This window comes from Octopus sinensis, linkage group LG4 (assembly GCF_006345805.1).
Source record: "Octopus sinensis linkage group LG4, ASM634580v1, whole genome shotgun sequence".
Classification (NCBI taxonomy): Eukaryota; Metazoa; Mollusca; class Cephalopoda; order Octopoda; family Octopodidae; genus Octopus; species Octopus sinensis.
Genome location: NC_043000.1, coordinates 59,682,929 through 59,707,292, shown reverse-complemented (window position 1 = coordinate 59,707,292; position 24,364 = coordinate 59,682,929). Strand labels below are relative to the sequence as shown.

Here is a 24,364-nt window from a genome sequence, read left to right as displayed (position 1 = left end):
CTTATCATGTCTTCTCTAGTACAGCAAATCACCACAAGCCCCAGTTCTTTGTCATCTATTCAGTGAGGCCCATATGTTAAATGTGTGTGTGTTTATCTGTCCACAAAGTCTCTCTGATAGGTGAGTGAGACAATGGGGATAAATTATCCTTGTATAAATCCTGCTCCAAATGTTAGCAACAGAATGGGCTCAGTTAAGGCCAGGGAAGGACCAAGTAGTAATGTTAAACTGAGTGAAGGAGGTTTTGTGTGTGTGCATATATCTGAATGTATGTATTCATGTATGTGCGCACACATGCACAAACAAGCATATATATATATATAAATAAGAGTGTGTATGTGTGTATAAAAGCATGCACATACACAGATGGATGGACGGACGGACGGACGGATGATAGATAGATAGATAGAAGGACGGATGATAGATAGATAGATGATAGGTAGATAGATAGATGATAGGTAGGTAGGTAGATAGATAGATAGATAGATAGATAGATAGATAGATAGATAGATAGATAGATGATAGGTAGGTAGATAGATAGATAGATGATAGGTAGGTAGGTAGATAGATAGATAGATGATAGGTAGGTAGATAGATAGATAGATAGATAGGTGATAGGTAGATAGATAGATAGATAGATTATAGGTAGGTAGATGGATAGATAGATAGATATACAAAGAGGAAATCAATCAATTTGAGAAGACTTATATTTCTGTTTTGTTTACATATCTGCATGCAACAAAGTTTAAATTTAGCACACCTATATATCTTTTGATACATGTCATGCTCTTTCACTCCATTCATCTCTCTCTATTATTTTGTATTTTCCCTGTCTATCTCTCTGTCATTTGCTGATTTCGAAAGTAGATGCAGGAGAGATATTTTGGTGATCACAGTTTTTGTTTTTTATGTTTGTTTTGTTTTGTTTTTTATTTGGGTGGGAGAAAAGATTAAATTCTGAAATGCCAGAATAGATTTAGTTTCCTTATACAAAGAACCTGCTTGTTACTTGCTTTCTTGCTTGCTTGCTTTTCTTTCCCCTCCACTCATACTCACTGTCTGTGGCTTCTCATGGGTCCACCGGTATCTTTCTGTGTTGCTTCACTTAACTAAAGTCTGTTACTCACGAAAGGAAAATACCACATAGGAACTGCTTTCAGTTAGATACCCTCCTCTTTTGCTTTCTCCTTACTAAGTAATTTAGTGACTGACTCTTTGTGTTGTGTGTCTGTGTGTATTTGTATATAGATCATATTCTCAGAAACAGAGAGGAGTATACAGAAAGAAGGGTAGGGAAAATGGCATCACTGACTTGGGATATACTGCTGTTTATGATGGGGGTATATTGTATCAGAGTGAACTATATATAACACATAACACACACTCTCGCACACACACACGTGTATGTGTTATTGTGTACACTGTCGTTTTACAGTCTGTGGTCGAATGCAACACCATTGTGCAGCAGCATTCGGATGGATTTGACTGTTTAGTAGACAGGCAGTGCAAGAAGTGCTGTGCTGCTGCAGATGTAGTTTCCCCTGGTTTGTTTGGGAGAAACAAGATTATTACTCTCGTGATGACATATTCAGTGGCTCTGCTGACAGCAGCAGCACCACAGCAACACCAGCACCAACGGGTATGACCACTGATTTATATGGGAGCACAGCTGTCCATTACATAACAAAAATACAAATGATCAGCTGGAGTATAATGCTTCGGACTATTGAGGTAAATTACGATTTTTCTTTGAAAATTCTATTTGTTTTTATTCCCCTACCCCTAACATATTTTTTCTTTATTCTTCCCATTCGCTCTCTCTCTCTCCCCTTCCTGTTTGACTATCAGCCTATCTATCTATCTATCTATCTATCTATCTATCTATCTATCTATCTATCTATCTATTTGTCTGTCTGTCTGTCTGTCTGATTCATTTGAAAAACAAAAGCTAAAATTGAATCCATACACTTAAGTTCATTTATGTTGCTTCCTTTGTTATTTTCCATGAGAAGCAACATGTTTTGTGGGGAGGAGAACATCCTTTTTTTATGGTAACCCGTGATGATGGTGGTGACGCTGCCAATGACAATTAGGGTAGGGTTAAGGGTGGTGGCTAGCTTTTCAAAGTTACTTAATACACAATTTACAAATCTGCACAGCACTTTCCGATGAGTAACACGTGATGTCAGTAGTTACTGCTACTGTATACATGCATGTATGTATGGATGTGTCTGTATTTTTATTATTCTTCCTTTTAATTGTTGTCATATATTTGTTCAAAATTAGCTTCATAGTATAGATTAAAGTTTCAAGGCTGTAAATTGATAAAAAATCTCATGAACATTTGTGACATTTGTTATTTTTTTTTTGTAACTTTTTATATCTAAATACATAAAATTAATATATCTATTATTATTATTATTATCATTATTATTATTATTATTATTATTATTATTATTATTATTATTATTATTATCATCATTATAACTACTACTATTATTAGGGTGGCGAGCTGATAGGATCATTAGCATGTCAGCATGTTTAGTGACATTTCATTTGTCTTTATGTTCTTTGTTCAAATTCCATTGAGTTTTCCTTTCATCTTTTCAATATTGATAAAATGAGTACCAGTTGAACACTGGGATCGATGTAATTGACTTATCTCCCCTGCAAAATTGCTGTCCTTGTGCCAAAACTTGAAATTATTATTATTATTATTATTATTATTATTATTATTATGGCTCTATACATTCTGGGTTCAAATTTGACTGAGGTTGACTTTGCCTTTTATCCCTTTGGGGTCGATAAAATAAGTACCAGTTTAGTGGGGTCAGTGTAACTGACTATCCCCTTCCACCAAAATTTTATGTTGTGTACCTTTTGTAGAAAAGATTATTAATATTATTAAGGCAATGAACTGGCAGAATTGTTAGTACATCAGATAAAATAATTAATAGCATTTTCTTCTGGCTTCTTATTTGTTGAGTTCAAATTCTACCATGGTAAACTTTGTGTTTCAACCTTTCATAGTTGATAAAATAAGTACTGGTTGAGCACTAGAGTCAATGTAATCGATTAATCTCCTTTCCTAAAATTCCTGGTTTTGTGTCTAAATCAGAAATCTTTACTATTATTATAATTTGGCAGATTTGTTAATTTTGGACAAAATATTTTGCGATATTTATTCTGGCTCTTTATTTCATGAGTTCAAATTCCTCCAATGTCAGTTTTGTTTTTCACCCCTCCTGAGTCAGTGAAATATAGAACCAGTGATGTACTGGGGTTGATAGTATCAACTAAGCTCTTCCCTTCAAAACTGCTGGCCTTGTCCTTAAATCAGAAGCCATTATTATTGTTGTTGTTGTTATTGTTCTTGGTGTTATTAATTGTCAAGGCAAAAATTATAATTTTTTGCTATTGAATAGTTGAATAAACATAATTTAATTTTGTGTGATTAAAAATGGGATATATTGTAGTTTGTTAAAAACCTTTTTTTTTTTTGGTTCTGGCCATTAATTGAAAAACAATTAATGAAACCAAACTTGAAATTTAATTTCTACTTTTGTAGAAATTAAATTTCTAAAAATTAAATTGGAATTTAGTTTCTTCTTTTGTTGTCTTGGTTTGAATTTATAAGAATTGATATTTTCAATTGTAGTCTGTGAGTGTGTGAGAGAAAGAAAGGGAGGGAGAGAGGAAATATGTGTGTGTGTATGCCACATTTGTTTACACATGTGTTTTTATTAAAATTATATGATACAGGTTCATTAGAACAGCTTGTGGTGTAGTTTTAAGTGTATATTTTAAGAAATTGTTAATTAAAAACAGATGGAGTAAATGTTTAATTTTCAAACTGATACAGTTGTTTGTGTAAGAGGTGTTACTTTGAGTGGTAGACTTAAATTGTTGCCCAATTTCACACCACTACCTCTTCCTTAGGTGTCTTTAGTGGTGTTCAGCTTGAAGTAAGCATTCAGGTTAGATCTCTACTCTAAAGATCTTTCTCTCTCTTGATCCTCCACATTCTTGGAAGCCCTTAAAAAAAGAAATGCTATGACACTTATTTAACAGTCAAAAGCAAAAAAAATTATTATTCAAACATTTAGGTAAGAAAATCTCAAATTACTGCTTGATCATTAATATTCTGTTATGATAAAATGGCAAAAACTTTGTTTGCTTACATCTTATTAATAATATTGATTAACATTTTGACACTAATTTTTCTATTATATCACATCTTCAAATGTACTTGCTATTGCAAGCCAGCAAGGGAGCCTCTACCTAGTTGCCTGAACTATTAGATATAGCAGACAAAGTTCTCTCAAATTACATCTTGTCTTAAAAAGTACATTCACATTGTATAATGCAGTAATAGAAGCTTTAAGAGTGTAGGAGGAAAAAGATGTGATGATAACTGTGCTCATAAATCTGCTTGTTTAGGGGCTGTCAACAACACTTGTGATTGCTATTTGTTTACAATTTTGTTTCATTAATGAAAGCAAAATGTTACTACAATTATTTTTGTAATATGGACATTCATACCTGTATGGCTGATGTCACTTTAAGGAAATGAAACTTAATTGACAGGATTATTGTTGTTATATATAAACTTCATATACCCAAAAAAGCTTTATTTTTCTATGTTGTTGTCAAAATTTAAAAAGATTATTGAGTTGATGGAAGATCCCTCTAGTCCATCAGTCTCAATATTGAGATAACACATAGAGACTGATTGCAATTATCCTTCTGATTACAACCAATTTCTTTTCTTTAAAAAGCAATATACATTGTATGTAAATGTAATGCATTTAAGTTATATAAAATCTTTATATTCCACATCTGTTAGCTGTTTATCAGTTTGCCACTCCTGAAATATTTTCATCTAGCCATCTAACATCACTCAGAATCCTGTATAGTGAGGAAGTACATTCCTATAAAATGGGACTCCCCACTGCAAGCATATCTACATCTATGATATACCAGAATAATTTTAGGGTCATAGCATAGGATTGTTTCTTGCATATTTTTGAAAAGAAAAATCAGGAAGTTTTATTATATTTTTATAAACTGTTTAAGAGATCTATGTATTGATCAAATTAATTCCATTATAGTAATTAATCCCCTCATAATACCACAATCATTAAATCATTCATTAGGTCCTGGTTTTCATGAACATTTGAAATTGTTTAATTCAGAAGACTTTACCTAATTCAGAGAAGTAGAAACTCTTGTAAAATGGTTAAATGACTGCAATAACTACTCTCATATTAAAACTTTCTGTGTCTATGCTCTGTTTTGCTTTATTTGGAATAAGCTCTACTTGCCAGAATTTTAAAAATTTCTTTGTCGGTATAATTTAAAAAAATCTTTTAACACGTGCACTCTTAGACATACATGCGAACACAAATAAGAGTTCATGAAGTTTCTGAAATACATTTGTTTATTACTTATAAGCAAAGATTTTGCTATAGATATGTAACTCTTAAGTTACAAAAGAGCAACTTGACTACAATTATGATACCACACTTGTGTTTGTGCTTGTATGTATGTGTGTGTGCATGGTTCATGCATGGGATCTCTCTCTCTCTCTCTCTCTCTCTCTCTCTCTCTCACACACATACACACAGACATACACATACACAGAGTAAAAGAAGACTAAGGAGTGGGTGGTTGAGCAATATGAAGGACAGGGAGGAAGATGGTGGAAAACTTAAAGTTGGCTAATGACTGGTTTAGATAAAGAGAGAAGGTTGCCTCTCTTGCAGGGTATTTACACCCTCCATGTAGTACAGATTTTGATTAGCTGATTGACTTAAGAATCAACAAGGCATAGAGTTTGCTGACATTTTTTAGGTAATCTTAGGAAGTATGATTAATATTGTAGAATGATCAAACCCTCACCAGTCAGGTTAGCAATCAACTTTGTAATCCTAGAATCCATTATTTTCCAATTATGGTCCTTCTCATAGTAACAGCATGTACTTGTCTTCATTCATATTCCCTCCCCTTTGGAATCAGTAGGGTTGCTTGTTCATTGTTACATCTGATCATGCAAATGATTCTATTAGTGGTTAAGAACGCAGGCTACTAACCCCAAGATTCTGAGTTCGATTCCAAGCAGTGACCTGAATAATAATAATAATAATAATAATAATAATAATAACAACAACAACAACATCGAAAAATACCTTAGGAATGAGAACCCAGGTTCAAAATTTCCTGATGAAGGCTGGAGGGTATATCAGCTGAAATGTTGTGTTAACAACAAAGATGAGGACAAATATCCGTAAATAATGTAAATAATGTAAATGTAAATAATAATTATTATTATTATTATGATTGAATGAGAGAGCAGTGCATGCCATCAAAGTGACACTGGAGTACAAATATACAAAACCCAATATACCCATCATGACTACCCATCTGACAAGGGTACACCAGGCACATGCATCACAACCATATGTGTGTAACATGGTGATTTTCTATCAAGATAAACAGTGCATGACCTTGCAGGTGGGGTCCAGTTAGAATTTTCTTCAGATCAAGTGGCCCATCCTGCTCAAAAAGGTCCCTCAATAGGGTTGTTTAAGATGATGAACAAAACACCCATGTTGCCAGAGGTGAATTAATCAAACCTGAAAGAATTCCTCTCAACTCATGGCTATGATACTCCCCAACTAGTTCTGCTCATGATCAGAGATGCACATACAGCCACCAAGGGACATGCTCAACTTAGTTAAACAACTGAGAAGCAAATCTGTGGTACTGAGCAGAATATTTGTTGTAGCCCATCTTTTATACCAAAACAAAACATATACATAACACTTCCAGGCAGGATTTTTGTGGGTAGCAGTTTTATTATTATTATGATGATGATGATTATTATTATATAAAGAAAATAGTGTGTGCATGTGTGTATGTATATATATGTGTTTGTGTGTGTGTGTAATAATAATAAATAATTTGGCCAAATAAGTGTAAGTAATTCGTGTGTTTTAATGTTGAGGAGAGCACCAGCACAGTTTAGGCTACCTGTTTTCATCTGCAGTTGTGGTACACTTCCGTTGGATTTACGTCAGGAGCTCTGCAGTGGCAGTTAGGGTAATAATATTAATTAACAGGAACGCGGCGAGCTGGCAGAATCGTTAGCACACCAGATGAAATGCTTGGTGGTATTTCGTCTGCCGTTACCTTCTGAGTTCAAATCCCGCTGATGTCGACTTTGCCTATCATCCTTTCAGGGTCAATTAAATAGGTACCAGTTTTGCGCTGGTATCGATGTAATCAACTTAATTCTTTTGTCTGTCCTTGTTTATCCCCTCTATATTTAGCCCCCAGCGGGCAATAAAGAAATAAATATTTACAGGAGATGGATTTGGTATTAAATCTTTATTGGGTACAACATATGCTTTGACCCATCAGTCTGGATCCCTTCAGGTACATCAATAAAGATGTGTCTTACTACAGTTTTTAATATTGGCTGACTTGTTGCTGTAAGTCCATCAAGTTAGGGACATATAATAAGTCAACCAACATTAAAAACCTGTAGTGAGTCACATCTTTATTGATGTACTTGATGAAGCCCAGACTGATGGATCAAAATGTGTTGTACCCAAGAAAGATTTAATACCAAATCCATCTCCCATTATTTAATTAATATATATCATCATCATCATCATCATCATCATCGTTTAACGTCCGTTCTCCATGCTAGCATGGGTTGGACGGTTCGACCGGGGTTCTGGGAAGCCAGAAGGCTGCACCAGGCTCCAGTCTAATCTGGCAATGTTTCTACAGCTGGATGCCCTTCCTAACGCCAACCACTCCGTGAGTGTAGTGGGTGCTTTTTACGTGCCACCTGCACAGGTGCCAGGCGAGGCTGGCAACAGCCACGGTCGTAAAAGGCAGACTGTATGATTGGTGTATTTTATGTGGCACCGGCACGGAAGCCAGTCGAGGCGGTGCTGGCATCGGCCACGAGTCGGATAGTGCTTTTTACATACCACCAGACCAGGGATCCTGGCTGGTTCAATTCGATTTCGATTTCCCCAACATGTCTTCACAAGCAAAGGGGGTTGGCATGGGTGCCTGTCGTACGGTCGGATTGGAGTATTTTACGTGCCACCAGCACGGAAGTCAGTCGAAGCGGCGCTGGCATCGGCCACGAGTCGGATAGTGCTTTTTACGTACCACCAGACCAGGGATCCTGGCTGGTTCAATTCGGTTTCGATTTCGCTTGCCCCAACATGTCTTCGCAAGCAGAGGGGGTTGGCATGGGTGTCTGTCGTCGGATGAGGTTCTATATCGACTTCGCTTGCCTCAACAGGTCTTTGTGTCCAAGGGAGGAAAGGCATTCATAAGTGGGCTGGGCTCACTTGTCCTGCCTGGTCTTCTCACGTACAGAATATTTCCAAAGGTCTCGGTCGCTGGTCATTTCCTCAGTGAGGCCTAAAGTTCGAAGGTCGTGCTTCACCACCTCGTCCCAGGTTTTCCTGGGTCTACCTCTTCCACGGGTTCCCTCAACTGCTAGGGATTGGCACTTTCTCACACACCTATCTTCATCCATTCTCGCCACATGACCATACCAGCGCAATCGTCTCTCTTGCACACCACAACTGATGCTTCTTAGGTACAACATTTCTCTCAAGGTGCTAACGCTCTGTCGAGTATGTACACTGACATTACACATCCATCGGAGCATACTGGCTTCATTCCTCACAAGCTTACGCATGTCCTCAGCAGTCACGGCCCATGTTTCACTGCCATGTAGCATGGCTGTTCGTACACATGCATCATACAGTCTGCCTTTTACTCTGAGCGAGAGGCCTTTAGTCACCAGCAGAGGTAAGAGCTCCCTAAACTTTGCCCAGGCTATTCTTATTCTAGCAGTTACACTTTCATCGCACCCACCCCCACTACTGACTTGGTCACCTAGATAACGGAAGCTATCAACTACTTCTAGTTTTTCCCCCTAGAAAGTGACGGAAGTTGTTTTCTGCAGATTTTCGGAGGTTAATGCTCCCGAGCATCTGCCACATACAAAAACTATCTTCACAGTTAGCCTACCTTTGACATTGCTGCACCTCTTATGTGTCCATAGCTTACACTGGGTACATCTTATAGAGTTTCTACCTACACCTTTTCTACAGATCGAGCAGGGCCATCTTCCTGAAGACATTTGTGGATTGTCTACCTTCCTACTTATTAGTACTTTGGTCTTATATATATATATATATATATATTTTATAGAAGGAGCTTCTATAAAATAAATTAATTTACTCTGCTATGTATTGAGTACCTTATTTACTGTGGTTAACCCCGACTCAACCCGGGACCTACATATATATATATATATATATATATATATATATATGGGGCTGGCAAACGGCCACGGACGAATGGTGGCACGTAAAAAGCACCATCCGCCTGTGGACGTTTGCCAGCCCCATCTGGCACGTAAAAAGCATCCACTACACTCACGGAGTGGTTGGCATTAGGAAGGGCATCCAGCCATAGAAACATTGCCAGATCAGACTGGGCCTGGTGCAGTCTTCTGGCTTCCCAGACCCCAGTTGAACCGTCCAACCCATGCTAACATGGAAAGCAGACGCTAAATGATGATGATGATGATATGTATATATACACACACACACATACATATATTGATGCACACATATATATGTACATTTTATATGTATGTGTGTGAATATATATATATATACATATACATACACTTGTATTCATATACACACACATATATTCTCTCTCTCTCTCCCCCTCTCTCTCTCTCTCTCTCTCTCTCTCTATACTTCATATCCACTGAAGATTGTTACTATTCAATCAGATACTCAAGTGAAATTATCAAGATTTATTTATATAGTTACATACATGCATGTATGCATTCATGTGTGGAAGTGCACACACACACACACACACACACACACATGCACTCTGTTTTACCATACTTCAATGAATCTATAGTACTTTTCTTTTCTTTATATTTTACTTCTTTTACTACAAAAATAAATCAGAGTTGCTTTTTGAAAGAAAACCCTCGTTATAAAAACCAGTTTGAAAAACGATGAGCAGAATTAAATTCATTCACATCTCTAAGATTACATTGTTGCAGTCAAGAAGCTGATAGTAATATAATAATTTTTTACCTTGAATCAGACTCTGAATATAATTTATCTTAGTTATCTTTAGAAATAATTGGTACACTTATCATTCAGTTCTATTTGGGATATGTATCTTTATATCTTGAAAGTCATTCAAAACATTATCCGGATTTGAGCTTTTTAAATATTAGAATTGTAACAGCTCTTCTACCTTCTGCATTTTATCTTCTGTGTGCATTGATGCAGTGTAATGATTCTGGCTCATGATAGTCTCTGACAGCATTTATATTAAATTGCTACCTTCCAAATTGCTTAAGGTGTCATCATCACTAGGTGTAATTTCAGATGAACTAAAATACTATATAATGTAGTTGGCTGTACAAGTCAGTATTTCACTAAACTTCATTGTTTCCATAATACTTCTTTGTTTTTTTGTTGTTTTTTTGAGTTTTTTATTATTATCTTTTGTCTCAATGAAGAAAGCTATTCTTACAATTATAGCATTCATGTGATAGTAGTAGTAGTAGTAGTAGTAGTAGTAATAATAATGATAATAATAATTATAATAATAATAATAATAATAATAGTTTAGAAAATATCATTAGTAAAAGGCAATATCATATAATTAAGGTTATCAATCATTTGTTTAATGTCACTACGAATCTGTCTTATGGATAGCTTTGAGAAAGAAGTGGTTTGTAAATTCTTTTTCACTATTCATTAAAATTTAGGAAAGGGTAAAAGGGAGGATAGATAGGTTAGATTTTGTTGAGTGTCTAATAAAATGCTTTTCAACCTTTGCTTTTTTCAATCTTCAGGGGTTGATAAAACCCTGAAAGGGGTTTTGTCATGTATAGTAGTTATCATGTATTGGGTCAATAGAAGCAGCTATACCATAGCCTTGAATAGTACATGCTAATTTAATTAGTAAGGATTTTATCTTGCAACAGGCCTTTTCAAATCTGAAGAATCTTTTCTAGGATTCTTGCAGGCTGACAATACAAGTTTTACTTTGAATCTCTTTCACTCTTTTAGGTAACGTTTTGGGTGGTGTGCTAAGTGCAACAATTACTACAGGGATAATTGTTGTCTTAGTCTTCCATAGTCTCCTCAGCTCTCTGGCTAGATTCTGGAGATTTCTCAATTTTTTTTCAATTTCTTTAGTATTAACTCAAATATGATAGGAAATTGCAAAATCTATGACCTTACACTGTTTGTTTATTTTGTCCTTTGTAATCATATCTGGTTTTCTTGCTTCAATAATATGGTCAGTCTTTATGAGGGATACCCACAAGATCCTGTAATTCTCATTTTCTATCACAGCCTTTGGCACATTTCATACCACTTTTCTATTATTTTGAAGCCATGTACTTGGCTAACACCCCAGTGCACTCTTTTGCCTACATAGTCATGCTTGTGCCAGTGTACTGCACTCACTCAAAAGATGATTAATACTTTTGTCTCCTATCCTGCAGATTCTACATTTGCTGTCTGAGTTTTGTCAATCTTTACCTTTATTAGATTTGTTCTAATTATTTGTCCCTGAGTGGTGATAATGAACATTTCAGCCTGTCATTTCAAGTTCCCAATAACAGTAATAGTTTAGAAAATATCATCAGTAAAAAACAGTATCATATGATTAAGATTATCAATCATTTATTTAATGTCACTACAAATCTGTCTTATGAATACAGCTTTGAGAAAGAAGTGATTTGTAAATTCTTCTTCACTATTAAACTTTAGAAAAGAATAAAAGGATTGATAGATTTTGTAGAGTATTTAATAAAATGTCTCTACTTTACGCTCTACTTTTCAGCCAAGGTTAACTTTGCTTTCTTCAGGGGTTAAAAAAATAAGTATCAGTCATGTGCTGAGTCAATATAGTTAATTATACCATAACCTCAAGTGTATACCCTTGTTGTGCCTTTGTTAGAAATTAATATTTGATTTTAATCTGATGTTTCTTTTAATCTGAATGTGGCAAGGAACACATTTGTTGATTGTTCTGTTTGCTTCAGAAAACAATGATATCCATTTAACTTTAGTGTATTGTCAGATGTTTCCTGCATTGTCACCATACTATTTGGGGAATCAATCAGATAATTGAGTTTGTCTAATCATTTTCTAGTTCTTACAAATATCCATGAATCTTTTTAAATGTTTAGAAATTCTAATTTATATGTAAATCATTGAACATGGTATTTTCCTCACAGTAGTTTCTTAATAGCCTTTTTTCTAACCAGATAGCAAAAGTAGAAGCAAATGTTTCACTAAAGAATGAGCTAATGGAAATAATTAAGAATTTCTGTATATAGATACCTGTGCCGGTGGCACGTAAAAAGCATCATCCAAACGTGGCCAATGCCAGCGCCGCCTTGACTGGCTTCCGTGCCAGTGGCACATAAAAAGCACCAGCCGATTGTGACCACTGCCAGCCTCCCCTGGCACCTGAGCCAGTGGCATATAAAAAGCACCCACTACACTCACGGAGTGATTGGCTTTAGGAAGGGCATCCAGCTGTAGAAACACTGCCAGATCAGACTGGAGCCTGGTGCAGCCTCCTGGCTTCCCAGACCCCAGTCGAACCGTCCAACCCATGCTAGCATGGAAAACGGACATTAAACACTGATGATGATGATGATGATGTTGATGATAGTATTCGGTTTATCATCCTTTTGTTATCCAAACCTCTGCCATTGATCAATATGAATTATTCTTCTTGGCTCATTTTATTTTCAAATAAAAGTTACTAGTGATTCCCTTTGAGCCTCCTCATAAAGTATTTTGGGATGTAGGATTTATTAATCCAAGAAAAGTTTATGTTAATATTTCTTAAGGTATGAAAGAAATTTTATCAAGATTGATCTTTGTTATGGATGTACTATATAGTACAAAGGAGCTTATAGGAAAAATTTAGGTGGGAAACCTGATAATGGCTGAATAAAATATGAAATATAAAATAATATAAAATAAATACATGAAAGTATGGCTATAAAAGGACACATGAAAGTGAGTTAAAAGTGTGTAATGCTTTTTAATTCTTTTCCCCTGACCTGCATAACTGCAACATACTTTGTTGCCATATGAATATGCAGATCAATCTAGGATTGATTTGTAAAAGTTTGATTGAAAGTATATGTCAGAAAATATAGATTAGGTAAGTAAACAGTTGTCATACTGTGATTACAGTTTCAATCTTGTCCAATGTAATTTTAATTATTGTTTTAGTTTTAACTAATGGGGTGGAACACAATTATCACTGGATTTATCAGAAGCATTTATATTTTAAGTGTTTTCTCTCTTTTCCACACCTTGTATCCTATAGATTTTGAAATATAGTTTACACTTAAATATAGCATTCACATTTACCAAACCTATAGTACTCAATATACTACTGCACACATGAAACACTACTGAAAACTTTAGGTTGAGTTGAACATCAAAGGTTTTCAGAATTAGGACAATCAGGTATATTTTATAATTTGTTAAAGAAGTGGATTGGCGTAAATATGTTAACTATTTCCTGATTAGAATTGTTAATTTCTTCTTGATTACATTGTGATGCTAGTAAAACCAATCTAAGACGTTCATGTATTTGTTAACCTTTTAAAACTTTTCTGTCTGGTTATAACAAGAGGCAGATAAATGTAAAATATGTCCCCGTCATTTAAAAATGCATTGGAACAATAAATGTAGAAAGCTTGAGAGAAACTTTTCAGGTTTATGGCAGCGAGCTAGCAGAAACATTAGCACACCGGGTAAATTGCTTAGCGGTATTTCATCTGCCGCTACGTTCTGAGTTCAAATTCCGCCGAGGTCGACTTTGCCTTTCATCCTTTCGGGATCGATTAAATAAGTACCAGTTACGCACTGGGGTTGATATAATCGACTTAATCTGTTTGTCTGTCCTTGTTTGTCCCCTCTGTGTGTAGCCTCTTGAGGACGATAAAGAAATAAGAAACTTTTCAGGTTTAATGGTACTTTGGGTATCACAATTCATCAAATGTATTGTAGATATTAATAAAGAAAGAAAACAAAGAGCAGCATTATACATCATTGGATATTCTATAAATACCATTCACTAATAGTTATTCATATTGGTTTCACATTTTGGTACAAGGCCAGCAATTTCAAGGGAGGGGTAAGTCAATTACATTGATCCCAGTACTGAAAGGATGAAAGGCAAAGTAGACCTCAACAGACTTTGAACTTAGAATGTAAAGACAGATGAAATGCTTAGCAACATTTCATCTGACATGCTAATAATTCTGCCATCTTGCTACCTTATATACTTATGTTGCCTATGTAAAGTACTTATCTTGTATAAAGAAATAGTTTAAGGTGATTATCTGTCTTGATGAAACAGATCTATTATCAGAAATGCTCCTGTTGCTACCACCTATTCTTTTTTGTTTTGAATCAAGTATAAAGTGTTGAGGTTTACATTTTGCAATGTGTCTTTTTCTTTTATAAGATTACAGGGTGTGATATGAATGAGATTTGAGATTTTGGCTACTATTTCTAGCAACCATATTGCAGTACTTGATGGCTCATTTCACTTCACTGAATATACTTCAAGATCTTATTGGTATTTATTTTATCATAATAAAGACAACCTGGAAAGCTAACAAATAAAATTAAGTCTTGTACAAAACAAAATGGATAAAATATCCATTCAGACTCTCTTCTATCTCTCTTCACCATTCTAAGACCATCAAAAATCACACAGAAACCTTATACCATAGGTATCTTAAAAAGTATATTTGCTTGCAAACATAAGCACATTTCAAGAGGTCTTAGAAACTGTTTTGTTCATTATACTATTAATGCATAATATATCTGACATGGGTGAAGGAGAGAAGATGTGTGCATATATGTGTGTATGGATCCATATGTTTATGCATATATATATGTGTGTGTGTGTGTGTGTGCGCGCACACACACACACATGTTAAGGAAACAGGACACTGGTATTTTATATATATATATCTGTAACAGTTGGAAAAGCTTTCTAGTATGGTTGGCAGTTCATATGTAAAATGTCAATTTCAAGCATCAAAACGTATTTATGAAAGGGTACTGGATATGTATTTTCCAGTTATTTTCTATCAGTTATGTCTTTTTTTTTTTTACCTTGATAATAACAATTTGATTTAGAGATTTTTTTTTAATTACAAATACAATGCAGTACACTAATTCAGTGCAATACACTACTTCTCTCATTATATCAATTTATTAGGAATAGAGAAAAGAAATACATTCTGTCAAGTGCAGACTACCTTCTACTTGTATACAAACAATAGAAAAAAAGAAAAGAAAAGAAAACACGTAAAAATGGTAGGAGAATACTCCCAGTGTTGAGGTTACTAAGTGTTAATTATATTTACTTATTTCAGTTCAACACTTGTGAAATTTGATCCCTGCCATGAATTTGAACTAAACTGCTTTCATACCCTCTCTTCTGAAGTCAGTTGTCTTACTCATTTGACTAAAGTGCAATATTTGCTGTCTGTAGATTATGTCAAAGTAGATGTCCCAAAGTAGCAGTATTCAAACAGATATATCATAAAAAAGCATGTTGGCTATGAGCAGCACCTCACGCCAGCTGTTGTATTTACACTGGCTACATCAAATCCATGTGTGCTTTCTTGTAAGATGTTAGAATATTATGCAAGGGTTCTAGCTGCTATTTCCAGCTGATCAGATGATCACTCAGATGCTACTGCATTGGCTTGTTTTTGTTGTTATTGTTGATGATGTATGAAGTAGTGTTGTAGAGAATTAGTGATTGAAGAGGGAGACATGTTACATGATTAAGACATTCTTGCTGATCACATACAGTCCCAACAGCCTTTATATAGTTTACTTTCTGATTATTTGCTCCAGTATATTAATTATCATCATCATCATCATCATGTTTACTTCTTCCTTGCTTGGCATGGGTTGGACTATATATATAACAGGCTTCAAATCCACTCACTAGACTTTGGCTGGTCTGAGGCTATAGTAGAAGACACTTGCCCAAGGTGCCAAGTAGTGAACCTGAACCCAGAACCATGTAGTTAGGAAGCAAGCTTCTTACCACTCAGCCATGCACCTACAATTAAAAGCATTTCAGCCATGACCATTCTATTGGGTTGTCCTGAAAGTTCATGCTGATTTTTAAAGGAAAGTAAAAGATCAATAAATACTGGCCATTACATTTTTAATCAACCAAATATGAACCATTTTGTTGCACAATGCGTCTCCATCTTTCCTTTAATTTGAAAATACCCTCTTCCCAGATTTGAGGTGGATTCATGACAAAGAATTCATCAAGGTATCTTTTTACGTCATCCAAGGAATTGAAATTTTTACTATTAAGACTATTCTACAGAGACCTGAATAAGTGGAAATCTGAAGGAGCAATATCTCTAGTGAATATGGAGGTTGGGGTAACACATCCCAGCCGAGCTGCAACAATTTTTGTCTGGTTCCCAAAGCATCAAGTGCCAAAAATGAACTTTCTTATCTTCCATTTTAAAGGGTTACAGAATTAACACAGTTTATAGGTACATAAACCTTCTTCCACGAAAAGATAGCTTAAACTGTGCTCTAAATGAAGGTGTAGTCAAATCCTATTCTATGGACTCAACCATGTTCTAAAATAAGTTGAAAGGTAAGCTACTATAAATCAGCACAAACTTTCTGGACAACCCAATATATTTTTTCAGACGCAGTATATTGAGGATTATATTGTCTAATGTAACCTTTTTAAAGTTGGTAGAGCATGATTTACTGCCAGCTACTCTGACCACCCTAGACAGTTAAATTTAACAATTACAGCCAAGTTAACTGCTATGTTGTGTCATGTTTACAACAATGAGTATCCTCTCATCTTTTGATAATGACATTTCTGTAAAATATATTGGTTTCCAATTTTGGCACAAGGCCAGCAAGCTCGGGGGAGGAAGTAAGTTGATTAGATTGACCCCAGTTCTCAACTGGTACTTATTTCATCAACCCCGAAAGGATGAAAGGCAAAGTTGACTCCAGCAAATTTTAACTCGGAACATAAAGATGGACAAAATGCTGCTAAGCATTTTGCCCAGCATGCTAACAATTCTGCCAGCTCACTGCCATTTTCTATGAAATATATTAAAGCGATATGGATACATCAAAAGTTATTTGTGATATGAATGAATCTAGCTGCTATTTCTAGACAGGTCTAGTGACCCCCATTGGCATGGATATTCTATATCTTTATTACTATTTATTGTGAAACCAAATAAATTTGTTGTGGCACTGTCACAGTTGAAACAATTTTAGATTATTCAAACTAGGAGTTTCTTTTCACTTCAATGATGGCAAATCCTTTACCTGAATCAATTTTAGAAATTTTAGTAAGACATTAATTGTAATTACCAGTCTGTTGTAAAGAACAACAATTTGACACTCACGAACATTTTTGAGAAGTAGTTCAAAATTCTCTTTAATAAAGATTATTGCTATCTTCAATTATACTAATAGAATAAATTGAATGAAGTCTCTAAATTAATTTCCCTTTCGGTATCTCACTTAGTGACAGATTTCTAAGCAACTCTTTGGTATAAACCCTCCCACCAAATTAAAACTAAGTGAAAGAAAAATTTCAATAATTCTATAAAAAAAAATAATTCTATTGGTTCTATCTATAGTCTTCACCTCTTGAGTTAATTTTATTGTTTGCCATGGATGGTTTGTTATCAATAGTGAATGCTCTTATTTCAGAACTCCCATCTCTCCACCCTTTCCAATTTCACTTTATTCATTGTTCTGTTGGGATTTGTTTGTTGTTGATGGGGTTTCTTTGTGTTGTTTTGATATCAGTTTAAATGCGGATAAAATAAAAAAAGAAACAATTTCTTTAATCAACCAGAAATAGATTTATTTAATTACCATTTTATACTTTGCTGTTGATTAATAAAAATCCATGAAAATTTGGTCTTTAATGCTGATGAAGAAATTTACTCAAGCATAGTGTTCTTGCATTCTTCTCTGGGGACTATTTCATAAATTCAATTACTACATTTAATCATTCTTGTATTTTACACTTTGCTGTTGGTAATTGAAGACTTAAAGAAATTTGCATATGCATTGACTTATACTACAAGTTTTATCATTCATTTAAACAGAAACAATAAGTATTTATTCAAAAGATAACCTTAGGCAAGTGAGATTCCATCATATCTTGTTAATTCGAAGCCTGAATGAGGAAATTTCATTCGAATGCTTGATTAGTGTTCTCAGGTTTTATGACATTTGGATATATGGGATGCATTGCATAATGACATTTAAGAACATAGGAGTAACACAGGAGTACAACCTATTATCAATAAAGAGGATTGTGGCTATTGTCATTTAACCCCAGGTCAACCCTCAATTTGCTGTCTTATAATCGAGGATGTTCCAATCATAATCAATGCATCCCTTTTATTTATCTAGGACTGCATTTTCCAGTCATCTTCCTCTATTTTAAAACAACAGAGTGTAATTAAAGATAATTTAGTTGCTGTTTCTAGCAGGTCATGTGATCATGAAGATTCTCTCTGATATAACAGAAGATATTCAACATGGGAGTATAATTCCTGTAAAGTGTGTAATTGGATCAAATCTTGGTACTTTTATATCTATCTACCTCTTTTGGCATATACATTTCACTGATCTGATGAATAACCAAACAACTTAAATCTTTGTTTTCCCATCATCCAACTGGTATCATTGTCTTACTATTTTTTTTATTTTTAAAATCTGCAATCATTTAAACTGCAGAAACTACTAACACATAAACAAATGTGTGTATGTGTACATGTCAAGATAATTAATAGCAGCCTTTGTATCAGCACTGGCAGCTTCACTAATCAATTTTATGTTGTGCAAATTCAAATGCTTCCTAAATCTTTCAAACCAGCCATTACTAGCCAGAAAAGGCTTTACATTAGAAGTTTCACTTTCCTATTTCTGAAAATTGCTATACAAATTTTTGTTTTTTGTTAATTACCACTATGCTTATCTGCACTATGTGGTAAGTCTTATCTTCAACCCAAGAGCTGTTTGTTCCATTTTAAGTACCATGTTAGATCAATGAGAAAAATAGTTCAAGCAGTTAACAAAGTAACTTCTTGTGCACTTGACTTTCTCCCTATTGTCATGTATGTTTCATATTATAGACATTGCAATCTTTAGTGATTTTGCAATTTGACTAATTTTTTTCTTTTTTCATGGAACCTTTTTAAAAGATCAAGTTTTAATATCCAGTGTAATCCTTTTACATCTCCTTTTTGCACTACAACCTCCAGTTCCGCTTGATAGTTTCTTTCCAGACATCTCAAATTGTAGGTGAACCTAACAGTGGTGAAGATTATCCACAACAAATATGCATTTAAGAAAATAGTACCAGCAAAGAACCTTTTGTGAAAATAAAAGATTGTTGTCTTATTCCTAGGTGACAGAATGAAGCAAGAGGAAGTATTGTATGATTACAGATAGTTAAAGTGTTACATAGTTTACAGGCATTGCGCCCCTTACACTTCTGTTTTGAACCAAAAAATCTTTCTCTCTCTCTCTCTCTCACACACACACACACACACCATTGTGTTAATATACAACATATGTAGTTACAGACATTGCTATCATGCTGATACTATTTTTGTTGCCAATTGGTTATTCAATAGTTGGTAGGTTGGTAATGGTGGTAGTGTTGATTGTATCAGGTTTTTGTGTTGGTGACAATGGGGGTATTGGGGTGGGGTGGGTGCAGCATTCATGTTGTTCTTGTTAATCGCAAATGCTGTTACTGATTGATCTCAAGTCATTCCTCCCTTTAGCATTCAGATTATTCTGTCAAATGCAATGCTTACTTATTCACATCGTTTTGAATTAATCATGCAGTGTCTTGTGGCTTCAAAATTTTGATAAAGTGATTGTTTATTTTTTTACAATGTCCTTATAGGGTAGGTGTTAGGTGTTGAATCTGGCCAGTTTGAACATAAAACAGGAAGAAAATTTTGGCCGGGTATGGTCAGTTTAAATGCTAAATGGTTAAACTGGCCACATCCAGCCCAAAATGTTCTATTTTTATTATGTTTGAACTGGCCTCTCACAACTATGTGACAATGTCATTTAAAGCATAAACAATCACATCATTGATATCTCAAAGTTCCAAGAAAATATATAGTTAATTCAAAGCAATGTGAATAAATACAGATTATATATGATGGGTTAATCTGAATGCTATAGGATTAAAGACATTTCATTTAAGATTTAAAATGTACTAAAGTATGTTACCTGATGTGATTGCATTTTATTTTAGACGGAATGGATCATCTTGCTCATACTATAATTGCTGTTGCTCATTAAGGAATTGGTGGTCTGGTAGTGGCGGCGGCGGTTGTTGTTGTTATACTGGTTTTGGTGTTGACGCTAGTTGTGTTAATGTTGATGATAGGTAACAGTGGTGGTAGAGGTTGCTTAATACATATATATGTATGTATGTATGTGTGTGTATTTATGTATTTATTGGCAGATAGATAAAACTATAGATAGATATTCATTGTAACTCAAGTAAATATACACAAATACACACAAATGTTCACAGTGAAAAGTTCCACCTCACTCTCTGTAGGCGTTTAGAGTGATGCACAAAAACACACACACACACACACACATGTATGTATATATGTATCATGTTTGTAGTTTTTAAATCGTTAACTTTGATCTTAGCTAAAATGCTGAGAAGAAGCTTATTAGTAGTGAACAAGGAAGTGTAGTTTTAAAATTCTTATTTTAAATTTATTCAAGTTTTCATAAGAGTTAAATTACAGACCATACCTCGAAATTAGTGGTTTTACTTTACAATTGCTCTATGTGTAAAATCCTGTACATAAAGTAGTCATAATGTGAAGAATGTGTGTGTGTACACATGCACATGAATGTATTCACACACATACAGATATGTATTATATAGGCACACTTGACTATGTATATATAAAGTTACTTGTAGCTGTTTATTTGGCTATAGCATTTTAGTTCTTTCAGCCCACAAATAAGATGTGTTAGTAAACTTCTATCCAATCAGTTATAGATTGTAGTGATAAAGCTCTCTTTTGAGAATATGTGTTCCCAGCTGTCAATTCCCAGTTTCCTTGTTTATGAATGCTTTTATCTTATTGCTGCCATTCTGGCCTGACATTGGATGAAAATGGCAATAGATGTGCTAGTGTTTTTTTTTTTCTGTTGCAAATGCTGTAGTGGCTTTTTAACAGTTGACAATTAAGTATTTTTGCTTTTATTGTGCTAACTTAACATGGTAAGAGATATTCATTCAGAAAGGTTTTGATACTATCCTTAAACCATACCAAAGTTTGATATTAATAATAAATATCAAATTTACATTCACTTTTCCCAATAATTGTTAATTATATGAGTAAAATATGAATTATTTAGTTAAGGACTTCACAGAAAGTGTCAATGGATTCTTGATATAACTAGGTTCTGGAAGATAATTATGATAGAAACTGACATAGAAAATATTGGAATAACGTAGTTAGATCATTCTCAAGAGCGCCTTTGGGATTGTTCAAAATTATAAATTATGACAAATGGAAGAACATATGTTGCAGGTTCATCCAATTTTGCCATCACAGATAAGATGAGTCATCAATATCATCATCCAGTCTATGCTTGCATGAATTGGATGATGATATTGATGAGGAAAGAATGTAGCTTTTTTTTTAATGCTTTTTGTTTTTTTAGATTTTGGTTTTTGTGCTGAAAAATACCTAAACATAATGTTCAATCATTTTGATAATATATCCTTCTTCAATATGCAACTTTTCCCATTATTTATATTGTTTTCTTTTTTTAAGATGTTATAAATAATCAGTAGAACATTTGATAAAATATGTTGTGATATTTTGCTACATTCTAAGTTAAAATTCCATTTAAATTTACTTTGTCTTTGATTCTTCTGAAATTGATAAAATAAGTATTGGAGTTGACTATACATTAAAAATGTTGCCCAGAATGGTCTCAGCTGAAATAAATAAAAGAATACAAAAAATATTATTTCGAAAATTTCTTTACATTGGTTCTTTTGAGAATGTTTTTGTATTTTTGAGTGTCAAGATCTTTCATTGCGTGATTATGGCTTTTACATATTAAAGCATAACTTGTGCCCAATGTGCACTTGAATAACCACAGTACAGCAATCTAATCGCATGGTTACTAACATATAAACACAGAAGCACACACTCACCTCTCCACACACACACACACACATATACACATATAAACACACATGTATTAACATATACACATACAAACACACATGTATATACATGTACACATATAAATGAATATACATGCACACTTTTACAAACACAAATCCGCCTACACATATCAAAGAAATTAATATGTATACTCTAAAACAGTAGAGCTGGGTGGATGTTATGAGAAGTAATTTGATTTATATATAGACATTAGACTGAAAATTAGACTGGGATAGTTGTACAGTGAGGATGTTAGGAGAAGAGAAATAATTTATTCTGTATATAAACTTAGATTTGAAAACAAGTGGAGGAGCAACAATTCACACTTTGGTGTGATAGATATCACACCTGGATAAAGTTTTTATTTATCTTTGTCTCTTTATTCTTGCTAGACTGGACTAGCACTCTGTCGGTTATAGTAGTGAAGGTTCCAATTGATTTGATCAACTGCTTGTGAAATTAAAGGGCAAGAAGCTGAGCACTCTACATGAAGACACACCCTTAGCATAGTTCCCAAGGAGATTCAGTATGGCACACCAAATATGACAAGGCCAGCCCTTTGAATTACAGGTTCAACTCATTTTTCCCAATAGAGTGAACTGGAGCAATAGGAAATAAAGTGTCTTGCTCAAGAACACAACACATCGCTGGGAATCAAACTAATGACCTTAGGCTGTGAGCCAAATACCCTAACCACTAAGCCATACTTTGTATATGAGCTGGCAGAAACGTTAGCACGCTGGGTGAAATGCTTGGTGGTATTTCGTCTGTTGTTACGTTCTGAGTTCAAATTTTGCTGTGGTCGACTTTACTTTTCATCTTTTTGGGGTCGGTAAAATAAGTACCAGTTATGCTCTGGGGTTGATGCAATCGACTTAATCCCTTTGTTTGTCCCCTCTGTGTTTAGCCCCTTGTGGGCAATAAAGAAATGAATGTTTAATTTCTGATTGTGTGAATCATTCCTTTATAATTGTAGTTATTTGTTCTACATTATTCAAAAACATATCTCATTGTTGTGAACTTGCTAAACATGAAACACATGATTTAGATTTTTGAGATTTTGCAAAGATGTAGCCATACTATATCATTATTAATTAATCCTGCAGCACCTTTTGGATGCACAGTGTTCTTGTGAACTCACATTACATACTTCTGTCTTAAACCACTTCTTACATGTCCATCCAATTTTCTTCATAATCCTCTTTCATCATTCTTGGCTAGGTTTCTCTCACTCTGCTATGTTTTCTCTTTCCCATAGTTTACTATTTAAGATTCCCTATTCTTCAAATTTATCTTTTCCTAATAGATTTCCTTTCATTCGGAAAACAAAATTCTAAGATTTATTTTGAAAATTTCTTAAACTTTCTTCCAAATTTTCATGTGTTTAGGCATTAAATATATTTACATTATTCACTATTTAAGATTAATACTTTCACTTTTTAACTCTATATGCACATGTTAAAAAAATGACTGAGTTTATGAATTTAAAAAAAAATTAATTGGGGCTCTAAAATGAATGGGCAGACAAAACTTTTCACCAGATGTGCACACACAAGCTCACAGATACTTAAGCCTCATACAGAGGCTGACACAGTTGTACAAATCAAATATAAACAAACTTAAGGGTCACAATAAGTAGAAAAAGGGAAATGTACTCTGATACCAAACAACACTCTCCAGATAATTACTTAGAGCACATGCCCAGATGATGTTTGATTCCAACTGAGATGTATTTCTTTTTCACTATTCATTCAGACTGTTCTCCTTATATTTGATTTGTATGACTGCGTGGCTGTATGTATGTATTTATGTGTGTGAAAATGTCTTTTAAAACATTTTTTTTTAAATGTAAATTGATTTTATTTTCTGAAAATAAGTTTTCTCTGTATATTTATTCTTAAAGAAATGTATGTATATATATATATATATATATATATATATATCATCATCATTTAATAT

At 34.2% G+C, this 24,364-nt stretch overlaps 1 protein-coding gene across 7 annotated transcripts in view; it reads left to right on the top strand.

Moving 5' to 3' along the window:
- The window catches only part of LOC115210255, a 757,977-nt gene that overhangs the window by 493,191 nt on the left and 240,422 nt on the right, over positions 1 to 24,364 (top strand). The gene's annotated exons all lie outside the window — the stretch shown is intronic.